Genomic DNA, 24,443 nt, shown 5'->3' with positions numbered 1-24,443 from the left:
AGGTTTAGTGACTTCCCCCACGATCACAGGACCAGTACGTGCCAAAGGTCATTCTGGTTCTGAGAATAGCTCACTATCCCCTTCCCTGTACTAACTTTTTCGTTGTTTTTGTTGAGTCGTTTTAGTCGTGTCCAACTTTCTGTGACCCCATTTGGGGTGTTCCTTGGCAGAGATACTAGAGTGGTTTGCCATTTCCTTCTCCAGCTCATTTTACGTTTGAGGAAACTGAGGCCAACAGGGTGAAGTGAGTTAGCCAGTGTCTGGGGCCAGATTTGAACTCACAAAGATGAGTCTTCCTGGCTTTAGGCCTGGCACTCTATTTGTTGTACCACCCAGCTGCCTCTATAAGGTGGCTAAAAGTTCTGCACATATCTATGTTTTCTTGACTCCTTTTGAAAAATGTGACAGATTTGTCTTTTAAATAATGTATTAAAATTATTTCTAATATAACTTTCTATAACAAATCAACCTTTTGTTTAAACAAAAAAAGAATTCATTTCTATCTTTATTTGTAGCCCTTAGGTAGAAATAGGGAAGATGAAACTCTATGTTATAGAGTAATTATTTATCTCATAGATCTTAGTCGTTTAAAATAGAATACATATTTTCTATGTGCTCCTTAAATTCGTTGGACAGCCAGTTTTCAGTCATCCTGAAGTGCTATCCTAAATGATAACTGAGCCACTTTCTCCCCTTATTTTGCTACCTCACACTGACCATGATGCCTTTGACACTGTAGACTTGTCTATCCTGTGCAACTCTCATTGGAGCATTAAAATTTTAAATCAACAAGTACATTTTCCTTCATTTATGTTAACATTTCACATGCCATGGTTTTGGGAGCTGTTATCCAGATATGTTATTTTGTTCTCTAGTTCTAATTGCATGTGTAGATACCACCTTAATGTCTAACTAGAGTTTAGCGGGCATATGCACATTAGAATTTACCTAGACCAGGGGTGGGGAAGGCCACAGGTGGCTTTCTAGATTTGTTCTGTAAAATTTGGATTCAGTCAAAAGGCTGCATTTAAGGATCTAGAAGGCCACATGTGGCCTCAAGGCTGCAGGTTCCTTACCCCCCCCGATCTAGACATACCCCCCTCTACTACTGCCCACCCACTCCTTTCTCTATCTGTCTTATCAAAGCATCTTCTATCTTCCACGTAAGTCTATAATACACTTTTTTTCCTATAGGCAGCTTTGTAAGATTACCAGCAGTTTTGTTGAAAGTGGATGGTCTCTCATATTTCAGTACTGAACGTATGAGCAGTATTCTGAGATCCATCGGCATTGACCAGAAAGGCTTCTTCTTAGAAGAGTCAATTTTTTATTTATCTTTTTATTTACTTTTAGTACTGCTTAGGTCGAGAGCATGAGTCTTATCCTTCTAATACCTTCAGAGCATATTTCTCTCCCAAGTTATCATGAATTTAGTTATGAAGTCAACTCTCACCCTCCATCCTTTAGAGAAAAAAAATTATGTTTAATCTCAAATTACCTTTCCTTTGCTGCCCACCCCACTTCCTTGACTCCCCCACAAGAAATACAAACTCATTTTAATGTTAGCCTGAAAATAAATTTCTTGGAGAAAGATCTCCAGTGATTTATTTATGCCCCTGTTCTTATCAATACTTGGCTTCAAGAATCAAAATAATGTGCGAATAGCATACTTATCAGATTTATGTGCTGTGAAGCTGGGAGGAATAGTGAATACATTGGAAGGGAGTGTTCAGATCCTAAAGCAATGGTTGGGAACCAGCAGCCTCAAGTTCACATGTGGCCCTCTAGGGCCTCCAGTGCGGCCCTTTGACTGAATCCAAACTTCACAGAACAAATTCCCTTAATAAAAAGATTTGTTCTGTAAAACTTGGACTCAGTCAAAAGGCCGCACCTGAGGACCTAGAGGGCCACATGTGGCCTTGAGGCTGCAGGTTCCTCACCCCTGTCCTAAAGGATTTCAGGACAAGGACATCAGGACACTAATAAGATGAAATTTAATAGGGATTGTTGTAAAGTCCTGCACTTAGGTTCAAAAAATCAGCCTTAAAAGGACAGGAGGGGAGAGATGTAACTAGAAAGCTTGTCATATGAAAATGGCCTATGGCTTTTAGTGGACTTCAAATTCAAAAGGAGGCATCACTGTGACATTACAACCCAAACAGCTAACAATATCTCAGGCTGCATTAATAAAAGCATAGTGTCCGGGATGACAAAGGAGATCATTGTACTTTGCCCTGGTCACATGATCTGGAATATCATGTCCAACTCTATAAATCACATTCTAAGAAAGTATTACCAACATGTAGTATTTCCAGAGGAGTTTGTTTGAAATGGTGATAAGACTTGAAAATATCCTCTGCAATTTTCACTTGAATGAACTGGGACAATTTAAACTGGAGAAAAGATGTTGTGATGACATGATCATTGCCTTTAAGCATTTGAAGGGCCATTGCATGGAAGAGGGATTAGACTTGTTCTCTTAAGCTGGAGAGGACAGAAGTAGGAACAGGAAGTGGAAATTGCAAAGATGAAAACCTTCCCAACAATTAGAGCTGGCCCAAAATGGAAGGGATTGCTTTGGAAGACAGTAAATCCCCATTGCAGGTCTTCCTTGTTTGTTGGACATTTTGTAGGTGAGATTCATGCTTTTTAGGTAGAAATTGGATTAGATGACCTCTGAGTTGCCTTCTATCTCCAAGGAACTAGGATGTTCCTGCTATTCTGTATTAGGTTCTGGAATTGTTGAGTGTGAAGTGCAAATGAGACATCTGAGTATAGCTATCCATCAGGTGACTGAAAAATTCAGAACTGGGGCTCAGAAAAGGAACCTGAGTTAGAAGACAGTCATCTGCATAGACGTTCTCTTTGAAATCACTGGTATAGATATGACTATATGGCCCCACCCCACCCCTAACACATTAGTGTCAACAATCTAGAAATAAGAACATTACATGGCTAAGTAAACAAGAAAATCATGTTCTAAATAAGGCTACGAATTTGTCTTTCTTCTTAAATTAACTTGCTCATTAGCATGTCTCCTGTAATCAATAGTATTCCCTGCCTAGGCAAGGCAGCCAGATTGGCATGGGCTGCAATGCCAGGTTTGACTGTCTTCGTACTTAAAAAATAAAAATAAAAGTGTCTTTCAGCGTATGCAGCGTACCATTTAATTATCATTTTTAATTCCTTTATTTACTTAAACATCACTTTCAGTCACATTTAACAATAATGAAAATACAACATAGAAGCAATTTACAAATTTCATTATATCTTATTTTACTCTCATTATCTGTCTCTTGATAGTATATAATTGGGTGATTTGGGATAAAAGCACCCCAAATATTGATGGGTGTCAGAGATGTGTTAAAATTAAATAGATATTTCTTCCTTGGATAATTACTTATTTTTCTTTGTATTTATTCACATTGCAAACACCCTTCATAATATTCCTTCTTCAGGGTTTTTTTCTTGGAGCAAATTATGGTTCAGTGAATATGATTTACTTGAAAGCTATTTATGAACCATACTTCATATTGTGGAGAAATATTATACTGAAAATTCTTCTTTCTGGGCACACTGCCCTTTTTTCTAAGATGTTTCTCCTTAATTAATCGTCATCTTCACTTATTTTTTTACTTGTGACTCTGAGATAATTTCTTTGAAAAAATAGCACATTTTCCTCCACACACACCCAGGGCTGAATAAAAAATTTCAGCAAGAGAAAAGAAACACATTTTTTTAAAATGTAGTAACACAGAATTCTATGAAATTGTTAAGAAACAATGAATATTGTTTATAAGATTTTTCTGTTCCTTGAGGTAACCTACTGGTGGTTGCTATGGAAAGGTTATTGACAATTGTACACCTAAGCTAGATATCCATAAATTAAGCTATTGTTGGCATTTTCTTAGTTACATAGTCTAGGGAAAAAAAAATCTATGAACATACATTTACTATTCACTGGCTGCATGTGTCCTCGGATTGAAATCCAGCCCAAATCAAACGCCAGAGTAGTTTTTTTAAAGGGTAACAAAAGGAACACTGGTAAACTATTCTGAGGTTGGCTTTGTGTTTTTTTCTTTGAGACTATACAGTGGTAAAGGCAAATATCCAACTTGCCTATTATGGTCAAGGGGGACATACATATGGCAGCTACTTAATTTGAGCCGAGCCCTCTCTTGCTTCTCTGTTCTTTTTTACACCTATGGGGAGGGGCTGTACAGTGGGAAACATTCAGGGAATTCCTGGAAGCAATCTGAGAAGAACTGATGAATGAGTAGCATCATCTACAAAGATGCAGAAATCAGCTGCATGCAAGTCAAGACGTCAAGTATGCCAAGAGATAAGAAACTTCTTATGTGCCAGCCCGTGCTAATTTTTCTCTATTGTAGGAAATGCTAAGGAAACATTTTTCTCCTTAAATTTAATATAAATCAGGAGAAAAAACACAAATAAGTGATATCAAGCAAAGAATCAGAGATATACTGATTTCCGACTCGAGGTCTCAATCTATAGCCCTGTGTAGTATAAAGTCAAGTCTGTGCTATTTGGGGCATGACCAGTGATGAGGGAGGGGAGTGCAATAGATAGCTAAAAGAAAAATATGAGTACCAATTGAGTTGTACTTTGCCAGTTGGCTTACTACTAAAGCTCCGAGTCTTTTGGCCCCAACTTTCTAACTGATACTACTCTAAAAAGAAAACTCCAACTCTAGCTTTTTCATGATCCAGTCCTGGGGCTTCAGATCTGCAGATAAAGAAAGCTTCTCTCTTTATGCAATTTATTATTTTGAAATTGGAAATAGGAAATCTTGGTGATGGTTTAGTTAATATATGTATGAGGTTTTTCAGTTGGGAAAATAAGCAGTACTCATTCTGGTTGCTCCAAAAGGCCTGAATTGCATTGAAATGTTCCAAGAATTGTTTGAATCTCTTTCTTTCTTTTCCATGAATGTACAACGTTCTAGTTTTGCCATCCCAATGCCCTAGAAACAGGTATAGATTTATGTAGATTAATTTGGCATAGTACAGCAAATTGCTACTGTGACATATATTTTAGAATTCCTTCCAGCACAGGCTAATGGCTAGAATCAAATAAAACATAAAAGTAGGTTTATATAGATTGCTTTATAAATCAGATAAAGCTTTATGTTACCTTCCATTGGAAGTGGACGCTTTTTCAGTGAACAACCTAGGAGCTCTTCATGTAACACTTTCACGATCACAACTGAGAGGAAAGCAAAAGAGAAGCGAGTCCATTGAGTTTCGCCACCATTAACTACCATTAACTGTAATTTTTTTCCTGACAAGCTCTCTCATCTGCTGACAGGTGAAACACTGGAAAAAGTGAACTGAACAATCGCAGAAACTCTAATGAAATATGCCCTTGTATTCGAAGTCTGCACAGTTCAGGCAGTTAAAATAGAGTTATTTCGGGTGTTAGTGGTCAGATCTCAGCTTTGTTTTAAAGATGTTTTCTTGCACCTTCTTGGATGGCGTTAAGTCTCTTGGAAGAGATAAATAAATGCTCTTCACTACACATGAGTGAGCCCCAAATTGAATAATTTGAACACACTTTATTTGAGAGGACTGAAGAAATAATATGAAAACGATGCATTTTGTAGCGAAGGTAGAGAGAGCTCTATAAAGAAGGGTGAATACACTTATTTCCTTAGAAATGAACGAAGGCTTCCAAGAGGAGTCAAGACAGAGAAATAACTGAAGGCAGCTAGGGCATGGAGAAAAGCTTTTTAATCCAAAAACATGGTAGATTATGTGTGAGATAACACATCTGTTCTAAGGGCTCTGAAAAGAATGAAAGTCCTCTTGTGGCTGCCCATAATATCACAAGATGCAGGGTACATGGGTGTTGGGCTGTCCCAAACAGTGACTGAAAGGACATGTCATAACAGGAGAAAGAAACACCAGGGGGCACTTTCATTTGCATTAGCAAACACTAATGATTGAGGTGCCTTTACAGAAGGACACAGGGAGTTCAGAGAATACATCCCATCCAAAGGAAGCATTTTCCCCTTCCCCATACCGCTGTCATAGGTTTAAAAAACAAAGCAAAGCAAAGCAAAACAAAACCTTTCTCTTTGAGTACCAATACATCACTTTTCTCCCTCAAATTTACATGTCAGAATGTTGAGGCAGGCAAGAAAAGTGAGTGCCTGGGTGGTTTTATCCTTGCGCTGGAACAAGTAGTCCAAGCTTAACGAAGATGTAGGATTTTCAAGTGTCCAAAACAGATAAAGATGAATCCTCAGCTGAACCAGTGCCCAAAGAGTCTCTCTTATCCTGGCTTGTAACAGGGGGATATGGATCTTACCCCAGGCTCCCATTCAGTCCACCAGTAGCCATTCCCAGGATATACTACCACGGCGAGTATTTAGGTCTTCAGTTTAAAAAAAAAAAAAAAGGAGTTGGTGGTTTGAGTCCAGTGCCTATGGAGAGATATTCAACAGACAAATACTACAATTCTAATTGCCACTAATTAGCACCCTTGTTGGTAAGGATTGAAAAGTCCATTTATATGGCTCGACCCCTGCTGATTCACAGAGCTGGTCCTTCCAGGACAAGGCAACAGCAGCTCTAGTAGCGCATGTAAACCTTGCTCTTTCTGCCTTCCAGCTATCTTGATTTGAGCTACAAAGAGGAGCTTTAGTTTTCCTAAATCGTCAATTTAGGCAGATGCAAATTTGAGGATACAGAATTGCTATTTTCTTCAATTATGAAAAGTATCGATCGCTAAGCAGCAAAGAATTGATAGTGTACATTGATAGAAATTTGAGCATTGCTGGTTAGTTGCTGCTTTGGGGAGAAATGACAACTTTTTTTTATTATTTTAATCTTAGCCCACTGTAGTTGTTAGAGCCCTTAGTAGCCAAGGGATGTGAAGCTCAAGTTTTTATCCAAAGCATGGTAACTCTTTCCCATGTTCGTACATTGTATGAGGACTGTTCATGCTAGTCTTCATCTTTGAAATGGGTGGATGTAGCAGGGAGCATGTTATGTTCCTTATAGGATGGCTGATATCTGCCAAAGACTTGAATTCCTTGGAAGGGGATAAAGTGCTCCATGATTTTAGAGGAAGGCTTTACTGTTAATGACTGTGACAAGGAAGTAACCTCTAGCTAGGTTGTGATAAATATTAAACAAAGCCTTGTCTGATTTTGTTGGGGTTCCTAGAATTCCTCTTTACCTCATAATTGCATAGCTGGTAATTGTGCACACTTAGTCACGTTGACATTTAATCTAGTGCTAATTAATAACTCTAGAAGTAGATGAAAAAATTATAATAACCATAGAAGATTCTCTCATACTATATCAAGATGATGTATATTTCTGAACTTCTTTAAGGGGTTTCAATCTTACTTTCTTTCCCATTCAGAACTCTGTGATGGATTATCCCATAAGGTTCCCAGCACAGTAGAATGCAACTTCTCACAGAAAAGTCTGTAAAATGAAGAGCTAACCATGAAGAGTCAGGGTTGGGGAGTTGAAACCTCAAACCGTTAGCCCCTGCTTTACGAAGTCACTAGGTGCTAGAATCAAGAAGATCTCTCTATATATCCAGTCCTAACCACCTTCCTGAGCTCTGGTCTTGCATCACCAATTGCTTTGTAGACATCTTGAACTAGCTATCCCATAGGCATCTCAAGTTCAATATGTACCAAATGAAATTCATTATCCTTCACCCCCAATTTTCCCCTCTTCCTAGCTTCCTCGTTCCTATCAAGGGAACCACCTTGTTCTCAGTAAGCCAGGCTCCCAATGTCTGTGTCGTCCTTGACTCCTCTCTCACCCTCAGGTCACATATCCACTCTGTTGCCAGCTCTTGTCACTTTGACCTTCACAACATCTCTCCACTCCCCCAGTCACCCTCCTGATACAAGTTCTGCTCCTCTCATACCTAGACTGATGGAAGAGGGTTTTGGTTGGTTTCTCTGCCTCAAGTTTCTCCCTTCACCAGGGCATCCTTATCACTCAGCTATCAAAGTGATCTTCCTAAAGCATAGATCTGATCCTATCCTATCACACCATACCGGCCCCACCCCCACCCCCACCTCAGACATCTCCAGAGGCTCCCTATTATCTCCAGGATTAAATATAAAATCCTGGCTTCCATTTAATACTCAGCAGGAGGCCTTTCCTAATCTAACCTCTAACCCTTCCCCCTCCACTGCTGTAAGATTACTTTCCATCTACTCTGTATATATCTTGTATGTACATACATAGTTATCTGTATGTTGTCTCTCCCCCATTAGAATGTGAGCTCCTTGAGGGTAGCTGCAGTGTTTTTTGCCTTTCTTTGTATCCCCATTGCTTAGCATCTAGTGCCTAGGTAGAGTAAGTGCTTAATATGTTTGTTGACTGAGTGAACAAGTAACCAAGGGCTTCCAGCCTTCTCATTTCTAAATGAAACTGACATCTGACTGCTAGAATGGATGTCTTCCAGTCCAAAATATCTACTGTAAGCTTTTTTTTTCAATTAAAAACACTATATGTCTGTAATATACAAACCATTCTCTAAAATCAGTTAAGCAAAGTGATAGGGGTATCAGCTAAATGAGATCAACCAGCAGAAGCTGCAAGTGTGGACATTTTTTTTTTTACCAAAAATAGGGAAAATACACATCAAGGTTCTTATTTCATCACATACAACATAGAGAGGGGGGAGATTGGTACCATATAACTTTACAGGGAAAGAGTTCCACAATATATAAGTGGAAAGAATCAAATATACACATTACAGCAGTCATTTAAAGATGTCCTGGTGCCTGTTACAATCTCATACTTAGTGTCCTGTGATCCTGTTGAAGCGGACGCACAGTGTCCAGCTACAACCTACTGTGATGATTCTGGACTACCTGGGCTTCTGTATCAGCATGATGACCCCACATTTTTACCAACGTGGTCAAGGAACAGAACAGCTCCTAGATCACCTCATGTGGGTTAGAGACAACCTCTGGTGCCTTCGCTTTTTGCTTTATGGCCTCCAGGGTGTGATTGTCAAGCTTAGGTCTCTTGTGGTAACCTCACGTTTTAATGATTCTAGAGAGGGAATATATAGGAATATAATATATATATACATAATATATAATAATATAATAGGAAATCCATCCTTTGTTTTCTATGCTTTCTGAATGTAATGGGTGAGTATACATTTTAATAGGAAAGAATATTGAATTTTGACTGACTGTGATAGAATAGTTATCATAATCATTTTGATTATTCAATAGTCCCTGTGGACCTGTGGTGAGGTATCCCTGTAGTTAAATGATTTTGTAATTCAGAAATAACCAGATGCCAGCTTTCAATTACATAGCATTTAGGGTTATAAAGCCTAACAAGGACATGTAGATACACAGATATATAGAGGGATATTATATATGATACATAGATAAGGAAATTATATATTTATATAGAGATACAGTCACCATTCTGACTGCTTACTGGCTAGCACAGAATCTGTCAGATGCTTTTCCTTAGACTGATATAGAAAATGGCACCCACATAAAAGCTGCTGTCTTGGTGCCTAGGCTGCTTGGCCTCAGGCATCAGACAATTTCTAACTACGGCCATGGGAAGAAGAGGCACGAATGACACAGGAGTATTTCAGCCATACAGAGCAGCTAGGGTCTGCCCAGTTACTGATTCACAAGCCCCCTTCACATCAGCAAGGATTATCTATACAAACCTGGGGGCAAAGTATAACCCTCAGTGCAACCTCCATTTCATATTTACAATAATAAAAATGAAACAAACAAGGTTGATGAGACTGAAGGAAATATAATTCTTCAAATCAGACACATCCCATCCTAATCAGACAAGGGGGGAGGGGAGATGGTTCACCAGTCAGTTGCTATGACTAGGGGTAGGGATGGGAATGGGGAAGGAGGGTAACTGTGGAATTCGACCTAGCTAAAGATACCCGATTGTTCTAGTTCTGATTTTCTACCTTAGAAAGTTAGTTTCCTAGCTGTGTGACCCTGGGCAAGTCACTTAACCCCAATTACCTAAAAAACAAAAAAAACAAAAAAAAAAGTTTCCCAAAAGGCCCCTTATTTGGAAGTCTCGTGGCAGCTACCTATTGACAAATACATTACCATCTCTTTCCTAGAATGCTCATGTCCTAATTGGTTGTGTTGTAAGAGAAATTCAGGAAAAATGAGTAGCTAGTTTAGATGCAAATGCAATTTTCCTTTAAACTCTGCATTTCTATGGAATTAGAAACTGAAGTAAATAAATACTTCTTGGGAAATTTTTTGAATTAGGCTTTCTACAAGTGTCACATTCCAAACCCTGGGCTTTGCCCAATTTGTTTTCACTCATATAGTATCACTGCAGGAGATGCTGGGAGACTCAGGTATCTTGGGGTCCAGACATGTGATGTCAACAGTGCAGGTATTGAAAGTTATGTTGACTCAGTGACCCATTGTTCCCAGCCCTGTTCGTCAATCAGTGTTGGGGAGGGTGACACTGAGTCTTCAGCTTTTTGCATTACCTGCTCTTTGGTCCTATCTATGATGTTTGTAGCCCTGCCTGCAAACTGTCACATACTTACTACCTTGGGGAGGAATTGAGATGGAAGGGCCCCACCTCTTTTGCTGAAGTGGACCTGTCTGCATTGTCTTCATCTCATTATGGAAGTTACCAATAAAAGTTGGCCCCACCTGGAAGCCATCCGTGATCTCCAGTGTTTAACCCGTAGATGTAGTGCTACTTTGATATACTTATTGCACATGTGTGTAATATAACTACATATCATTACATGTATGATATATAATACGTGTGCATTACATACATATTACATATAGTATGTAATTATATTATCGTGCATTACATACATATTACATACAGTATGTAATTATGTTATCATGCACTACATACATATAATATGTAATTATATTGTCATATATAATGGTAATATAATTGCATATATAATTGTATACTACTACTGCTACTACCATTCATACATCACTTTAAGGTTTGCAAGGTGTTTTATATTTGTGAAGTCATTTGATTAGTATATATATATATATATATTATGTATACACAAAATGTGAATGTGGATCTGGACCTATATATAATATAATCTATATAGGAAACTCCCAGTATGGAAATTCATCTCTAGGTTACAGTCTTAAAAGGTTTCCTGGGAGTGTGCCATGATCAAGGAGGCTTACACAAAGTACCTATTGTTAGCTAACAATATATAAGAATTAGCAAATATGTTGGGGCACCTAGGTGGAACAGTAGGTAGAGCTCTGGACCTGAAGTCAGGAAGACTCATCTTTGTGAGTTCAAATCTAGGCTCGGACACTTACTAGCTTTTTTACCCTGGGCAAGTCAATTAACCCTGTTTGCCTCAGTTTCCTCATCTGTAAAATGAGCTGGAGAAGGAAATGGCAAACCACTCCATTATCTTTGCCAAGAAAACCCCAAACGGGGTCACAAAGAGTCAGACATGACTGAAAAATGACTAAATAACAAAAGTAAGTGTGCTGGGGAGGGGGCAAATGAGTATTTGAATGCATATTAAATATGGTTTCAAGCCATATGGACAGCTTTAAGTGAAGAGGATGGAGAAGATCACTGGAAAATGAGTGCCCTGGGTATTAATTGGGGAAACATGAAAGTATTATACTTACTCATATAAGCCATGGGGTGGCAATACTATGCAGTGTACACCCAAGAAACCCATGGGACCAGAGCCCTCCGAGATGTCCTAGATTTCAGGAGAACTGTGGCTGGTCAGTGCAGAATGGACCTCCTTCCCCATATCCCAGCATGAACACAATATTAGTTTGGTGGACAGCTGTCTCCAAAATAAGATATTTCCAGTGATTATAAAGGGCAATAACTGTTTAAACAATGTCTACCTTTGGCAGACTGGCAGATTCTTCATCTAGTTTATGTGGCATTACCCCCCAACCCCAGTGGAATATATACTCCTTGGGCAGAGACTCTTGGTTTGTTTTGTTTGCACTCGGCATAACAGACTGCAAAGAGCAGATTCTTAATGATTCTTGGTATCCAAAAGAGACAGTGTGGAAGAGGAAGAGAGATGCCTGGGATATTGAGGAGTCAAGTCACTTAGCCCTGGTCTCCTAACTTGTATCTGTCAGGAGTAGGATTTGAACCCCAGTGTTCTTGACCTGAGGTCAGTCCTCTAAAACACTATATTGTGCTGCTTTTTCATACAATACTAGATTGGCAAATAGATGCAGCATGTATTAAGCGCTTATTATATGCCAGTCTTGGCCAGAGGAAGATAGAAACCGTGCGGTGCAGTTCTATCCCATGTCTAGACAGTGGTAATTGGACGGTATTTAATTATCTAACAGAGAAGACAGCCTTACCTGGATCTCACTTTGTGGATACCTTTTCACATCAACTTCTACTTAGAGAAGAATGGAATCACTGGCCATCTGGAAACATTAAGAAAAGCATAGCCAGACACTCCTGGAAGGAACTGTGTTTTAGCCATAAAATATGAAAATAGCCACAAGAATACAAACATTTCCTCTTGCTGCTGAGTCCAAGGGTTTCTGAGAAGCAGGGCCCATTACTTTTAAGTACCAGTGTTCTTTCGATTTTCCCAGCCTTCCTTGTGAGCATCTTGTTTTCCTGGAGTACTTCATTCTCTGGCTTTGTGGTAGAACTTTAGACCAAAAGAACTCACTGGAGACTGAGAGGCAGAGCAGGCTGTTGTCCCCCATTCCCTTCCTACTAAATCAAGGTTTTCTTTAGATGGAAGGTGGCTATTGTGAAGTTGTCAAACCGAGGCAAGTTAAATGGGCGGAAGTGAAGGCTCCTATTAACAATCACAGCTATCTCTGTCAAATGAAGGCTCAGCAGAGACTTGCAAGGCAACCTGGTCCTGATAGGTGGTCGATTAAAAAGAACCAAAGGCGAGGAGGGGAAGTCCCCATTACTGGGTGGTTAGAATACCACAGTGAAAACCCCAACCTTTAACCACCTAGAACACGCAGCCTTCATAATCTCCTGGAGAACCACCACAGTCACAGTGGGGGGTGAGGAGTGGGGAGTGGGGGAGGAGGAGGAGAGGAGGGCAGGAGGGAGAGGCCTTGTTGCCCGGGAGCCCTATCCACATACATCCATGGAACAAACTGAGAAGGGGAAATGGTGCTGATGCTCTTGGGGAAGCAGATTCGTGTTAAGTTCAAGGAAGCTCTGAGTACAGGCAACTTTTGGCAGCAGAAGTGAGGGTTGTGGGGGGGGGAAGGTAATTGTTCTGCATTAAAAGGAGGAACGTGACCGTTTTTACAGAGTCATATTTCAGATTTTGAAGGTTAGACTCTAAACAACCAAAAGAGGATTAAAGCTAAGTTATCTCTCAGTTCAAGGGAACCTCAATTTAAATTGGATTTGAGGTACAGCATTTGCATTACCGTAGGAAATGAAAAGTAGGATTCTGTCCTGATAGGAGTCCAAAAGCCTAATCACACATGTCAGAGTGGGAAAAGTAGATTAACCAGTAGATGAACAATATGTGCTCACTTGAGGGACATTCAGCCTGTATTCCAATATCTTCTGTATATTACACCTGAAGACTATTTTTTCCCTCTAAATATAAATAGTTCTCACTAAATAGATGAGTCACATTTTACCTCATCTTCTGAATTACCCTATAAAATTCATTAGTAGAACGTTTTCTCTCTCCCCTGACCCCTCCTTCCACCACTCAACGCGCCCGCACGCAGGGCTTTCAGCACTTTTTCTATTCTTTGAGTGGAAAGAAAAGCCCATCCTACCTTTGAGAGGTAACCTTTGCCTTTAGGACGGCTTGTTGTATTTGGGGTTCAGGACTTAAGCCGCCAGGTAGGATTAGAGAGAGGGATTCTTGACAGGCCTCTCCTCTCCCACTCAGACCAATGGCCAAATAGTCATCCACTTCTTTAATTAGTTAAAATAATCCATTTTAGTGGGAGTTTTTGTTCTTATTTCACAGTTGTTTCCAAAATAACCTCAAAGTACCCAGTGAACCCTCATTTATTTTCTAAGTAAAAAGTTAAGCAGAGCTGACAGTGTGATCACAGCTGACAAGGTATGCAATGTTCTGCACCTGTTGTCTCCCACCTTTAGTACAAAATCGGGATAATAATGCTTGAACTACCTGCCTTGCTAGATTGTTAAGAATGTGTCTTGTTGACCTCAAAATACTATAGAAATGGGAAAGAAGGAATAAGAAAAGACCAAGAAATGACAAAATAAAGAAGGTGGAAAATAGCCACCCAAAAGGAAGCTTTCCTTTGTTTAACTCAGGATTGGTGTGAATAGATCCTGATTCTCTCCCATGTGGCTCCTGCTGCACTCTTAGCATCATGCTGGGCTATCCCTGAAATGCTTGCTCTCATAGGACGAAAGAACGGGTTTACACTAAAACATGGTGGAAAGAGTTCTAGAGTCAGAAGAACTGGATCCTGCCTCTGAAATCTACCCCGTGTTGGACTTTGGGCATATCATTTAACCTCTCCTGGCCTCAGTTTCCCCACCATTACAATGAGGGGGCTTGACTAAATGGCCTCGGAGGCTACTTCTGGCCCTCTCTGATTGTCTCAGGCGCTTGTTGAGAATGATCGTTTTGCTGGATTTCTCCAATAGAGAGATATTTGTAATTAGGCACATGGATTTTGTTAGCATTTCAGAATGGGAAAACCCATTCTTTCTTATCCATGGCTGAATATCACTTGTAGCCATTGTATGGGCTATCTGGAAATGTGAGGGTTAAGGATCCATTATGTGCATGCATGCATGCATACCCCTCTCATCAGTATTGATTTCTAATATTTATAAATAAGCAAATTAGCTGTCCACATGTGTGCCTATGAGCACAGGAAGCTCACTGTAATGGAAGTTAAGTTTTTGGAAAGGAAGATAAGCTGATTCACTAGGCTGGGTTTCAATATTAGCATGACTGTACCATGTACTGTAATTTATTGTGCAAACACTAAATATATTAGCAAACGTGTTGAACAGTCACAGAAGGTGCTGTTAAATTATTTCAATCCCATTACTCCAAATACTAAGGAAAAAATGTCTGTATTACTGCCAGTACAAGATGGGGTCTGTAGCCAAGTGCATCGATATAAATGTTCTATTCTCCAGGGAAATACCCGCCTTATACTGTTACTTAGGAAAAATATGTGCACAGACATCCAGGAGCCCCTTGGAAAACAATTCTCATTTTGTTAAAACAATGGGATCACATTCTCAATCAGGTTCACAGATATTTTTTGCATTTGTAAAGCTTGCCAGCTAAGGTGAATATCAATAAGACCCTGATGTATTTTTAAAGGATTAATAATTAATGAAATAGGGAAATAGAAACTGATGTTTCTCCATTTCATCTTGGTCTTTACCTATATGAAATGAATGTACTTGGAAGCCTTGGCAGCAACTCACAATTATTTAACTTGGAGTAATTATCAGAACAAATGGTGTCACTGAATTCTTCGAACATGTTTGTTTTCCATCCTGCTTGCCCAGTGAATCATCATGAATACAAATTGCTTTAAAGATGAAACATTTAGGCCTTTGAGAACTGAATTCTAGTTTCTGAAGCCTTTCCCAATGGATCTGCCAATGGTTCTTGCCTCCTTAGGGTGGAGTGTGCTTGACAAAGTCAGAGCTAAGTTTTGTTATTTTACCTTGAGCTGTCGCATGCATTGCTCAAGGCTCTCTTCTAACAAAGTCTATGATTAGTTCAGTTCAAATATTGTGGCTACTGAAGGCCAGGGCAACAGACAGGTCAAACAGATCTGAACCAAGGAAAATTGCTGGTCTATGGACATAGGCGATATCCTTTGACCCTTGACAGCCATCATTCAAACATTGGCCTTGATCACAAGGAAGACTTGTGAAGCTCAGTACTTGTGGATGGCTTAGCATTCTGCGTTAGGGCACATGCTACAACAGCCCATGATGGAATGGTTCCTAGTAAGATACCTTGCTCCCATCAGCAGGATTTAAGGAGACTGATATAACTTACTTATGCGTTATATAGCCTCCTGAGAGCAAACCAGCCATGAAAGTTCCTTCTCACTAGAATAACATGTGAAGTAGTATCTGAGCCCTTTGGGGAAAAAAGAGATATTTTCATAAATCTTCAGGGCATTTGTTACCAGCATACAGTAACCTACAATGTTAATAATCATTAAGGTGGTAAAAGGAGCCATGGAAGCATTGCTCCTGCCACAGAATTTCTTACCTTGTGGCCGAGGCACTTAACTCCTGACCTTGGACAGCAAGCACAGCCTGTCTGTAAGAGAACCCAGGGCCACATCTACTCCACTCTAAGGCACTGGAAGGAGATAGTATTTGTATAGCCTCTGGTTTCCTTCTCTCTCATACAGAGCTGGAAGAGACCTTAGATGAGAACATCTAGTCTAACCCCTTCATTCTACAGATGAGGAAACGGAGACCCAGGGAGGAGAAGTGACTTGTCCAAGGTCACAAGGGGGGTAGGCGGGAGAGTCTATATTAGAACCCCTGTCCTCTGGTTCCTAATCTAGTGCTCTTTGTATTGTACCCACTCTAACCCACCCTGCTTTTCTCTCCTATGTTAGTGTATTCCTTTTTTCATTCTTCTTGTTATATTGTAAATTATATTTTTCATGAAAAATAGAATGCATTTCAACAAAAGAATGAAGATTGAATTTCCAGATTAATACAGTGGATGCTTTAATATAAAAGATCTTTATTTTTGTTTGGAATTATTCTAGCATTTGCTTTTGTTTATCTGTATTTTTGTCCACTGTGTTATGAACAACTCTGGGGAAATCCAGCGTTCGATACTTTTCACACAGGAAAACCGTGATAAATGATCAAATTGTGCCTCAATGTGTGTAGCGCATTCTGGAAATACGCTGGAATCTCATTATTCAGCTCAGCATTAGCATGATAACGTGACAAAATGTACTTTGAGAAGGCTTCTGTAACACAGAGAAATGTACCCAGAAAATGAAAAACAAATTTAGTAGAATGCCTAGCGAATCAAACTCTTGGGATAATGTGGAATTTCTGGAATTGATTCAGGAGCAGTTCAGAGGTGAAAAGATTGCCTCTTGGTAGAAGTAAGTATCCCTGTGCAATTACATTTATGTTCATATGTCTATGCCGATAGATATAGATGAATGCTGCTGTGTAGCTATATGGGAGACATATGCCGGGATCTCTTCCGAATGACACGCCATAAATTGTAGTAGTTAAGTTAATGAGGGCTCTGCTTCCGAGAGGCACTAAACTACTTTTCATTCCTTAAGAGGCAAGGATTTGACTTTTACCTGTTTGGTATTTAAAGTTTATTAATACAAGTCAAATTGGAAATGACACTCTAAGAATATTCTAATGATAAAAAAGCAAATGGTGCTGAGTATTAAAATCCCTTTTCCAAGGCAGATTACTATAGAAAAACTGTGTTCTCTCTCTGTTCCTCACCCCACCCCCCACTGTGTACATACATGCATGCACGAATACACTCATACACCCACACGCACACTCACATGCTCACTGGCACACTCATACTGACACACACTCACTGACACACTCACTCATTGACACTGGTATGTGCGAGTACACACACACACACACACACACACACACACACACCACTCAGGAGGATGTGACTAAGGCAGAAAAGTATTCTTTCCAGAGCTTCCGTCCATTGCACACACCTGTCATTGGTACCGACCACTTGTACTCAGTGATCTTATTACCTGTATAGGTTATCCTGCACAGCCACACCAGTCTAGATCTACTGTTGCCTTTTGTTCTTATTTCCTGAAGTGATTCAGGAAATTCAGGGAAGGGACGCTGAAGGCTGGAGTGAACCATTGCTACAATCTCTTTGATGCTTCGGTCTGGGTGGAAAACTTCACAGGATGTTAGGGAGGAATGTTTTCCCCACTCCAACTTTCAGGAGGTCTTCCGGGACTTGATTTTCCTGAGCTCTCTCCTCCCTTCACCAAGTCTGAAATAACCCTTGCTTCATGACTTAGGATAGCTAGACCAGAAAAAAGAAATTGCCTCATTTTCTTCAAGAGGTTTTCCAAAAGCAGGTGGATTTCCTGGTTTCCTTAAGGGACAGAGATGGGAGTCTGGGGGGTAGTAGAATAAACTAGAAAATGAGAATCAGAGAATCAGAGAACTTCATCACTAGGAGGGACCTTAGAGATCCTAATTTTGCAGAAGAGGAAACTGACTCCCAGAGAAGGAAAGGGCTATTGCCATGGTCATATGGTTAGGTAGCGGATCTGTCAATGCTAGGCTACCCACATTTTCACACTTGCCTAGAACATGGAGAGTATCATTGGATTCGTTTTGATAATTACATCCCAGCAGTAGTTTGACTTTTCTGTCTTGTCCTAGAAGGTTTTTTTGCTGCCCCCACAACAAACAGCAACTGTTTGTGCTCTTACACTGAACATAGTGATTGGCTAAAATAAAAATCCCTCCCCCCTGCCCACTGCCATCTTCTCTCACTCAGAAAAAGTCCTGATTTATAGGGGCAATGAGCAAGATCATCCATGCCTGAAAGTCTGCCTCTTGCATGATGGTGGAAAACTTCAAAACGTAGGCCCAGAATTTCATTGTCAGTGGGCTGCTAAGAATGCCATCAAGCCACCAGTGCTTTGGAGGCAAAGGCAAAGGATCTGGGTTCAAATCCTGTCTCTTTGGCTTACGATGTGTGTAGCATTAAAGAAGTCCCTTCATTTTCCCCATCTATTAAAGGAGGGGGCTGAACACAATGACCCCTATGGACCCTTCCAGCTCTAAATCTGTGATCCTTGGTCTTGATGATTTAATCCATAACACACACAAGCACAAAATACACATGGACTATACTATGCATAGGCACGATTTGCTGTAGCATTTTCTTTTGCATAAAAAAAAGGTGAGCATCTAAAATCCATATGTACTTCCAGGCTTCTAATACAGCTTTCTTTCAAAAACACAAAAAGTGAAAATATTTATTTACAAGTTGAAGCAGCTCCTGTGGGCTCTCTGAAGTGGTTTCCTTTATCCCGTTACATTTAGGACTTCCTAGGGATCGTTTTATTTTCTGCTTTATTCTAGAATATCAGATGTTTTTCTTCTTTTTTCCTTAAAGGTCATTTTCAATCCTTTTCAGTTTCTATCTTGTTATACCTCTCTAGCATACTTCCCCCCGCCCAAGCCAAGTTTTAAGAGGTATATACACTGAGAGTACACAGAAAGTACACAGTGGAATGTCCAAGATGATGACGGGTTGTAAAAACCTCATTATACTAAATGGTTGGAGGACCTGGGGATATTTGGTTTAAAAAAGTAACAACTAAGCAAAGATATAATTGCTGTCTTAGGATCCAAGGATAATAGTATTATCTAGCTCAAAGGGACTAGAAAAACCCTCAAGTCCAACTCCTTTGTTTTACAGATGAAGAAACTGAAGCCCATTGAGTTGAATTGTCTTGCCCAGGGTCCTACAGCTGGGAAGTAGCTGATTCCAAGTCCAGCGCTCTAACTACTACTCCATGCTGTCTTGCCATCTTTTTCAAAGGCTGTCAAATGAGCCATGAGGCTGAGAGTTGAAATTATGTGCCCACTGTCACACAGCCCCAAAACTAGAAGCCCAGTTTCCTGACTGTTCTTCATTATGCCATCCTGACCCTTAAGCCATTCTCTGGACCTTTACATGATCCTCTCTTTCAGGAAAGATCTTTGTTCCTGGGAATTTTTTCTGTATTTTTCATCTCCTTGGTGTTATACAGACTATAGGCCTTAGCAGCAATTATTTGGAAACTTTTAGCACAAAAACAGATTTGACCAGACCCTGAAAAAATATTTAAAATGTATGTATATGAATCAACTAAGGTAATTTATTTGGTTGTTTCCATCCAATTGAAAAATGAAAGGACAATTGTTTTTTAGTGTTTTAAAAAATGAAAGAATGAATGGAAATTACTAAGTGATTACTATATGTCAAGCACCAGGGATACAAGTACAAAGGAAAAGCCAACCTCTGACCTCAAGGAGCTCGAATTCTACTGGGGGAAACGGCACATACAGGCAAGGGATGGCGGGGGGGGGGGGGGGGGAGATTTGGGACTGGAAAATTACAGGCTTGGTATGTAAGGGAGTAGATTGACACATCCTGTTCAGGTACAATGACAGAGTTGATTTGATTACAGGAATATCTGATAATGATAATCTTTTATTTTAAAACGTCCTCTGCAGTCATGTAGATGGACAGCTAGCTTTTCCTTTAGTTTTATGATATTGCTCCTACTTCTCAGTCTAGTGCTTACACCTACCTGACAGGCCTGAGAGATGATGAAGCAGGGGCTAGAATGTTGGACTTGGAGTCAGGAAGACCCAAGTTCAGATCCCACCTCAGTTGTATGACCCTAGTTGTGGCTCCGTCTGCTAATGCTACTTCAACCTGTCTTATTTCTGTGTAAATCCTAGAGAGCTGCTAGAGGTACACAGAGGTCAAGTGACTTGCCTAGGGTCTCATAGTGAGTATGGCTCAGGGACAGGTTTTGAACCTGTGTTCCTGACTCCAAACAAATACTCAGTTCACAGTATCATGCTGCTTCTATAGCCAAAGTACTATCCCCTTCAAATCTTAGTAAGGTGAGTGGCTATTGTATTTTGAGTTATAAATGGAAATTCTGGCATCTAGGACTAGAAAAAGAAGTAGCTTATGCCTCTTTGAGACTGCCAATGGTTGCTAAAATCAGCCCCTAGGACCAAGCATTATGGTGCAAAGAGGGGGAAAGGTAGGCCCTGGGAGTGCACATGGTGACATGCTCCTGGTGGTCAGACTGGCAGAGAACCATGAGCCAAAGGAAAAGTTGGCAGAAAGTTCCACCTGCTGCCAGCCCATGTCTGAACCCCAGTCTCCCTGTCCTACGCATGACTCCAGCTCTACTGAAAACTGCATTGTATGCAGGGTCTACTAAAATTATATTAGAGCATGGTTTTTGATTGATATTCAAGGTCCTTTAAACTAGCTACCCAGCTTTCATTAAGACTACCTCTAGGGGCCTTCCTTCCAAGCTATTTCCCCAAGACCTGTTGTTCAGTCATGTCTGACTCTTTCTGACTCTTTCTGACCCTGTGGAGTGCAGTGTCCATGGGGTTTTCTTGGCAAAGATACTGGGGTGGTTTGCCATTTCCTTCCCCAGTGGATTAAGGCAAAGAGAGGCTAAGTAACTTGCCCAGAGTCACACAGCTAGTATGTTTCTGAGGTGGGATATGAACTCGGGTCTTCCTGACCCCAGGCCCAGTGCTCTATCCACTGCACCACCTAGCTGCCTCTAAAAAATCTACTTCTACCCCTTTGCTCATGCTGCTCCTTGTACCAGATGTGATCCTCCCTAAGAAACACACCCACTAAAATGATGAGCAGGCACTGCAAAGACTTACATGAGCTGATGCAGAGGGAAATGAGCAGAACCAAGAGAACATTGTATACAGTAACAGCCACACTGTTCTATGACTGACTTTGATAGACGTGGCTCTTCACAGCAATGCAAGGATCTATGACAACTCCAAAAGACTCACGATGGAAATTGCTGTCCACATCCAGAGAGAGAAATATGGAGTCTGAATGCGGATGGAAGCAGACTATTTGCTCTCCTTTTCCTTTGTTGTTTAGTTTTATTGCTTCCTTCTCGTGGTTCCTCCCATTAGTTCTAATTGTTCTTTACATCATGACTAATGGGAAAATATGCTTGATAGGAATGTAAAAGTAGAGCTTATATCAGATTGCATGCCATCTTGGGGAGGGGAGGAGAGAAAATCTGAAACTCAAAATCTTATGGAAGTGAATGTTGAAACAAAAAATAAACAATTATCAAGAAAAAAAAGGATTTGAAAAGTTAAAAAAAGGGGGGGAATGAGGAGAAACGCACCCACCACACCCCTCCGCTGGTTTACATCCTATCTGTCATTTAAAGCCTCATTCAAATGCCGCTCTTTTGGTGAAACTGCCTCTTCAATCTGCTCAAGCACGTACACTGTCTTTCTCCCTCCTAAGCACTCATTACACTTGGGCTATGCCATTTCTTCCAGCATTGATCATATTCTCCCTTGTACTCGATTATTTACAAACTTGTCTTATCCCTCCTAGATTAGAAACTCAAGAAAAGAGTCAAAATCTTCTCTTGCTCCTCTTTGTAACCCCACTGCTAATGCCTTACCTCTAGGATTTCCTTCCATTTGTATATAGCTTTGCTTGTACAATCATTTGCATATTGTCTTCCCAATTCAAATGTGAGCCACGTGTTACCCTTCCCCCGACTCCAGCACCTGGAACAGTACCCAGCACATAGTAAGCACATAATTAATGCTTGGTTGAGTGACCCCAAAAGTCCGACCCACAGTATCTCACATGTAGTCAATGCTCCATAAATATTGTCAATTGAATTTCTAACTGTTCTTCATGGCAAAATGAATAATGAAGTCTCTTAATGAAGCATCTGAATTTTTAATATTTGAATTCTCTAGCTAAAATGAACAACACATTCTTGTTTGTCATAGCATGCAGAAATGAATTATATATTTGTAGTGATAAGTTTGCAACTGCTAAAGAAATGGTAAGACACAATTTTTCCCCTTCTCTTGGGTCTTCTATGCATCCATTATTCTTTTGAAGGGAACTTATAAATCCTGGAAATTTAGTTCATCTGAAACCAACTCCAACAGTTGTCCTTCCTACCAATCATACTTTATGTCCATCTTATCTTTTCAGACCTTAGTAAATATGCCAAGTCCTTACAAGACAGAAAGTGGTAATGGCAGATACTTTATTAGCAGATTTATAAGATAACCAATTTTTTTGGTTATTTTCCTAATTGTAACGGAATCATTACTATCTTTTTTTTCAAATTGCCAATGTGAAAATTTCCTTTTTTTGAGGGAGGCAGAGTAGAGCCATAGAAAAGACTGTGGCCTACCTAATCTAAGTTGTACTTATATATGGGAAGGATCTATGACTTCAACACCGTGGAGAATTCAAGATATGAGAATTCCCTTGATTGAGGCAACCCCCAACCCTTTCTGGAGTTGCTGAAGTAGGCTGAGCTGATCCAAATGGTGGTCCATCTTTATAGGTTGTAAAATCTCTTTGACATGTTACTAAGTGGGGCAGGCCTAAAGAATTGCCTCTTGTCTTTGAGTATCTTAACTACCACCCAATAATGACATGGCCTTTTCTTTCAGGCCAGCGTGGTGTTCAGTTTGCAGTGGTATATCTGTCCTGTTGTCATGACCAAGGATTATGGAAAGAGATCACAAATGATTGTTTGCCAGTAGTGGGTAACACTGGAAATGATACTCCCATAGAAACAAAGGCATCTGTTCAATAAATAATTTTGAAAGTGCCGTCTTATCACCAAAATTAGGAATACTTATATTTTCCCAAGAAGCTTTGCTTGCCTTTGAAAGAAAGATTTCTTATCTGTATCACAGGATTATGTCTTGAGATCAAATTGTACGGGAAGACATCTGTCATATATCCAGAGGTTAATGACTAATAGTTTTATGACCAGATCTTTTGTGCCCACTAAGCTGTCCAACAACAAAAGTCACCAGAAGACAAATCACTTAGAAACCAATTGAAGTTCTCTAAATGGTTTCTCTTTATGACAGTTTCAGAAGGCTTTGAACAGACTGCTCTGTTTAGCTCATGGTGCTTTGTCTTGCATTTAGGATGACTACACTTAGACCATGAGAACCTGGTACTTTAAGCTGTTGGCCAGTCTCCAACATGAGCCCATTACATTTCTTTGATACTGTATTAGTCAAAAAATGCAGTCCAGGGGCAGCTAGGTGGCGAAGTGGAGAGAGCACAGGCCCTGGGGTCAGGAGGACCTGAGTTCAAATCTGGCCTCAGTCATTTGACACTTACTAGCTGTGTGACCCTGGGCAAGTCACTTAACCCTGATTGCCTCGCCCCCCCCAAAAAAATTTGCTGTCCAAAATGCATGAAAGAGGTTCTGTGCATAGGTAGCATGGACTGTCTCTGAAGATGATAAAATATTTTTTTGTAAAGGAAAAATTTTAATGGAACAATCAATCCTGTAGGCTCCACCGATATTCTTACATCGTTAAGAGAAAGTAAGGAAGATTCCCAGCACATTGATGAAAAGTGGACATACTGGGTGGGTAGGCATGGATGGGACACAGTCTGAGTTGTTGGAAGGAATGCTCACATTGATGAGACCCCAAATACATTTGATCCATTCCTCCCAGATCCAGGTTCTGTAGGGAGAAAATGTATGCAGACAGCGTGTACCCATGAACAAGAGATCAAAGAACCAAGCAGCTGATAGATTCTTGAATTGTTTTAATTGCTTTTATATTCCATTGATTAGATTAATAAATTTTTATTGATCGTTTATTGAATGATTAAAGAATGTGTTCCAT

At 40.1% G+C, this 24,443-nt stretch overlaps 1 protein-coding gene across 6 annotated transcripts in view; it reads left to right on the top strand.

Moving 5' to 3' along the window:
• Nucleotides 1-24,443, top strand: part of AFF2 (AF4/FMR2 family member 2) — a 512,420-nt gene that overhangs the window by 391,860 nt on the left and 96,117 nt on the right. The window lies entirely within an intron of this gene.

Source organism: Vombatus ursinus, unplaced genomic scaffold (genome assembly GCF_900497805.2).
Source record: "Vombatus ursinus unplaced genomic scaffold, bare-nosed wombat genome assembly UNPS02015358.1, whole genome shotgun sequence".
Taxonomy (NCBI): domain Eukaryota; kingdom Metazoa; phylum Chordata; class Mammalia; order Diprotodontia; family Vombatidae; genus Vombatus; species Vombatus ursinus.
Note: the sequence above shows the minus strand (reverse complement) of the source record. Positions and strands in the feature narration are given on the sequence as shown.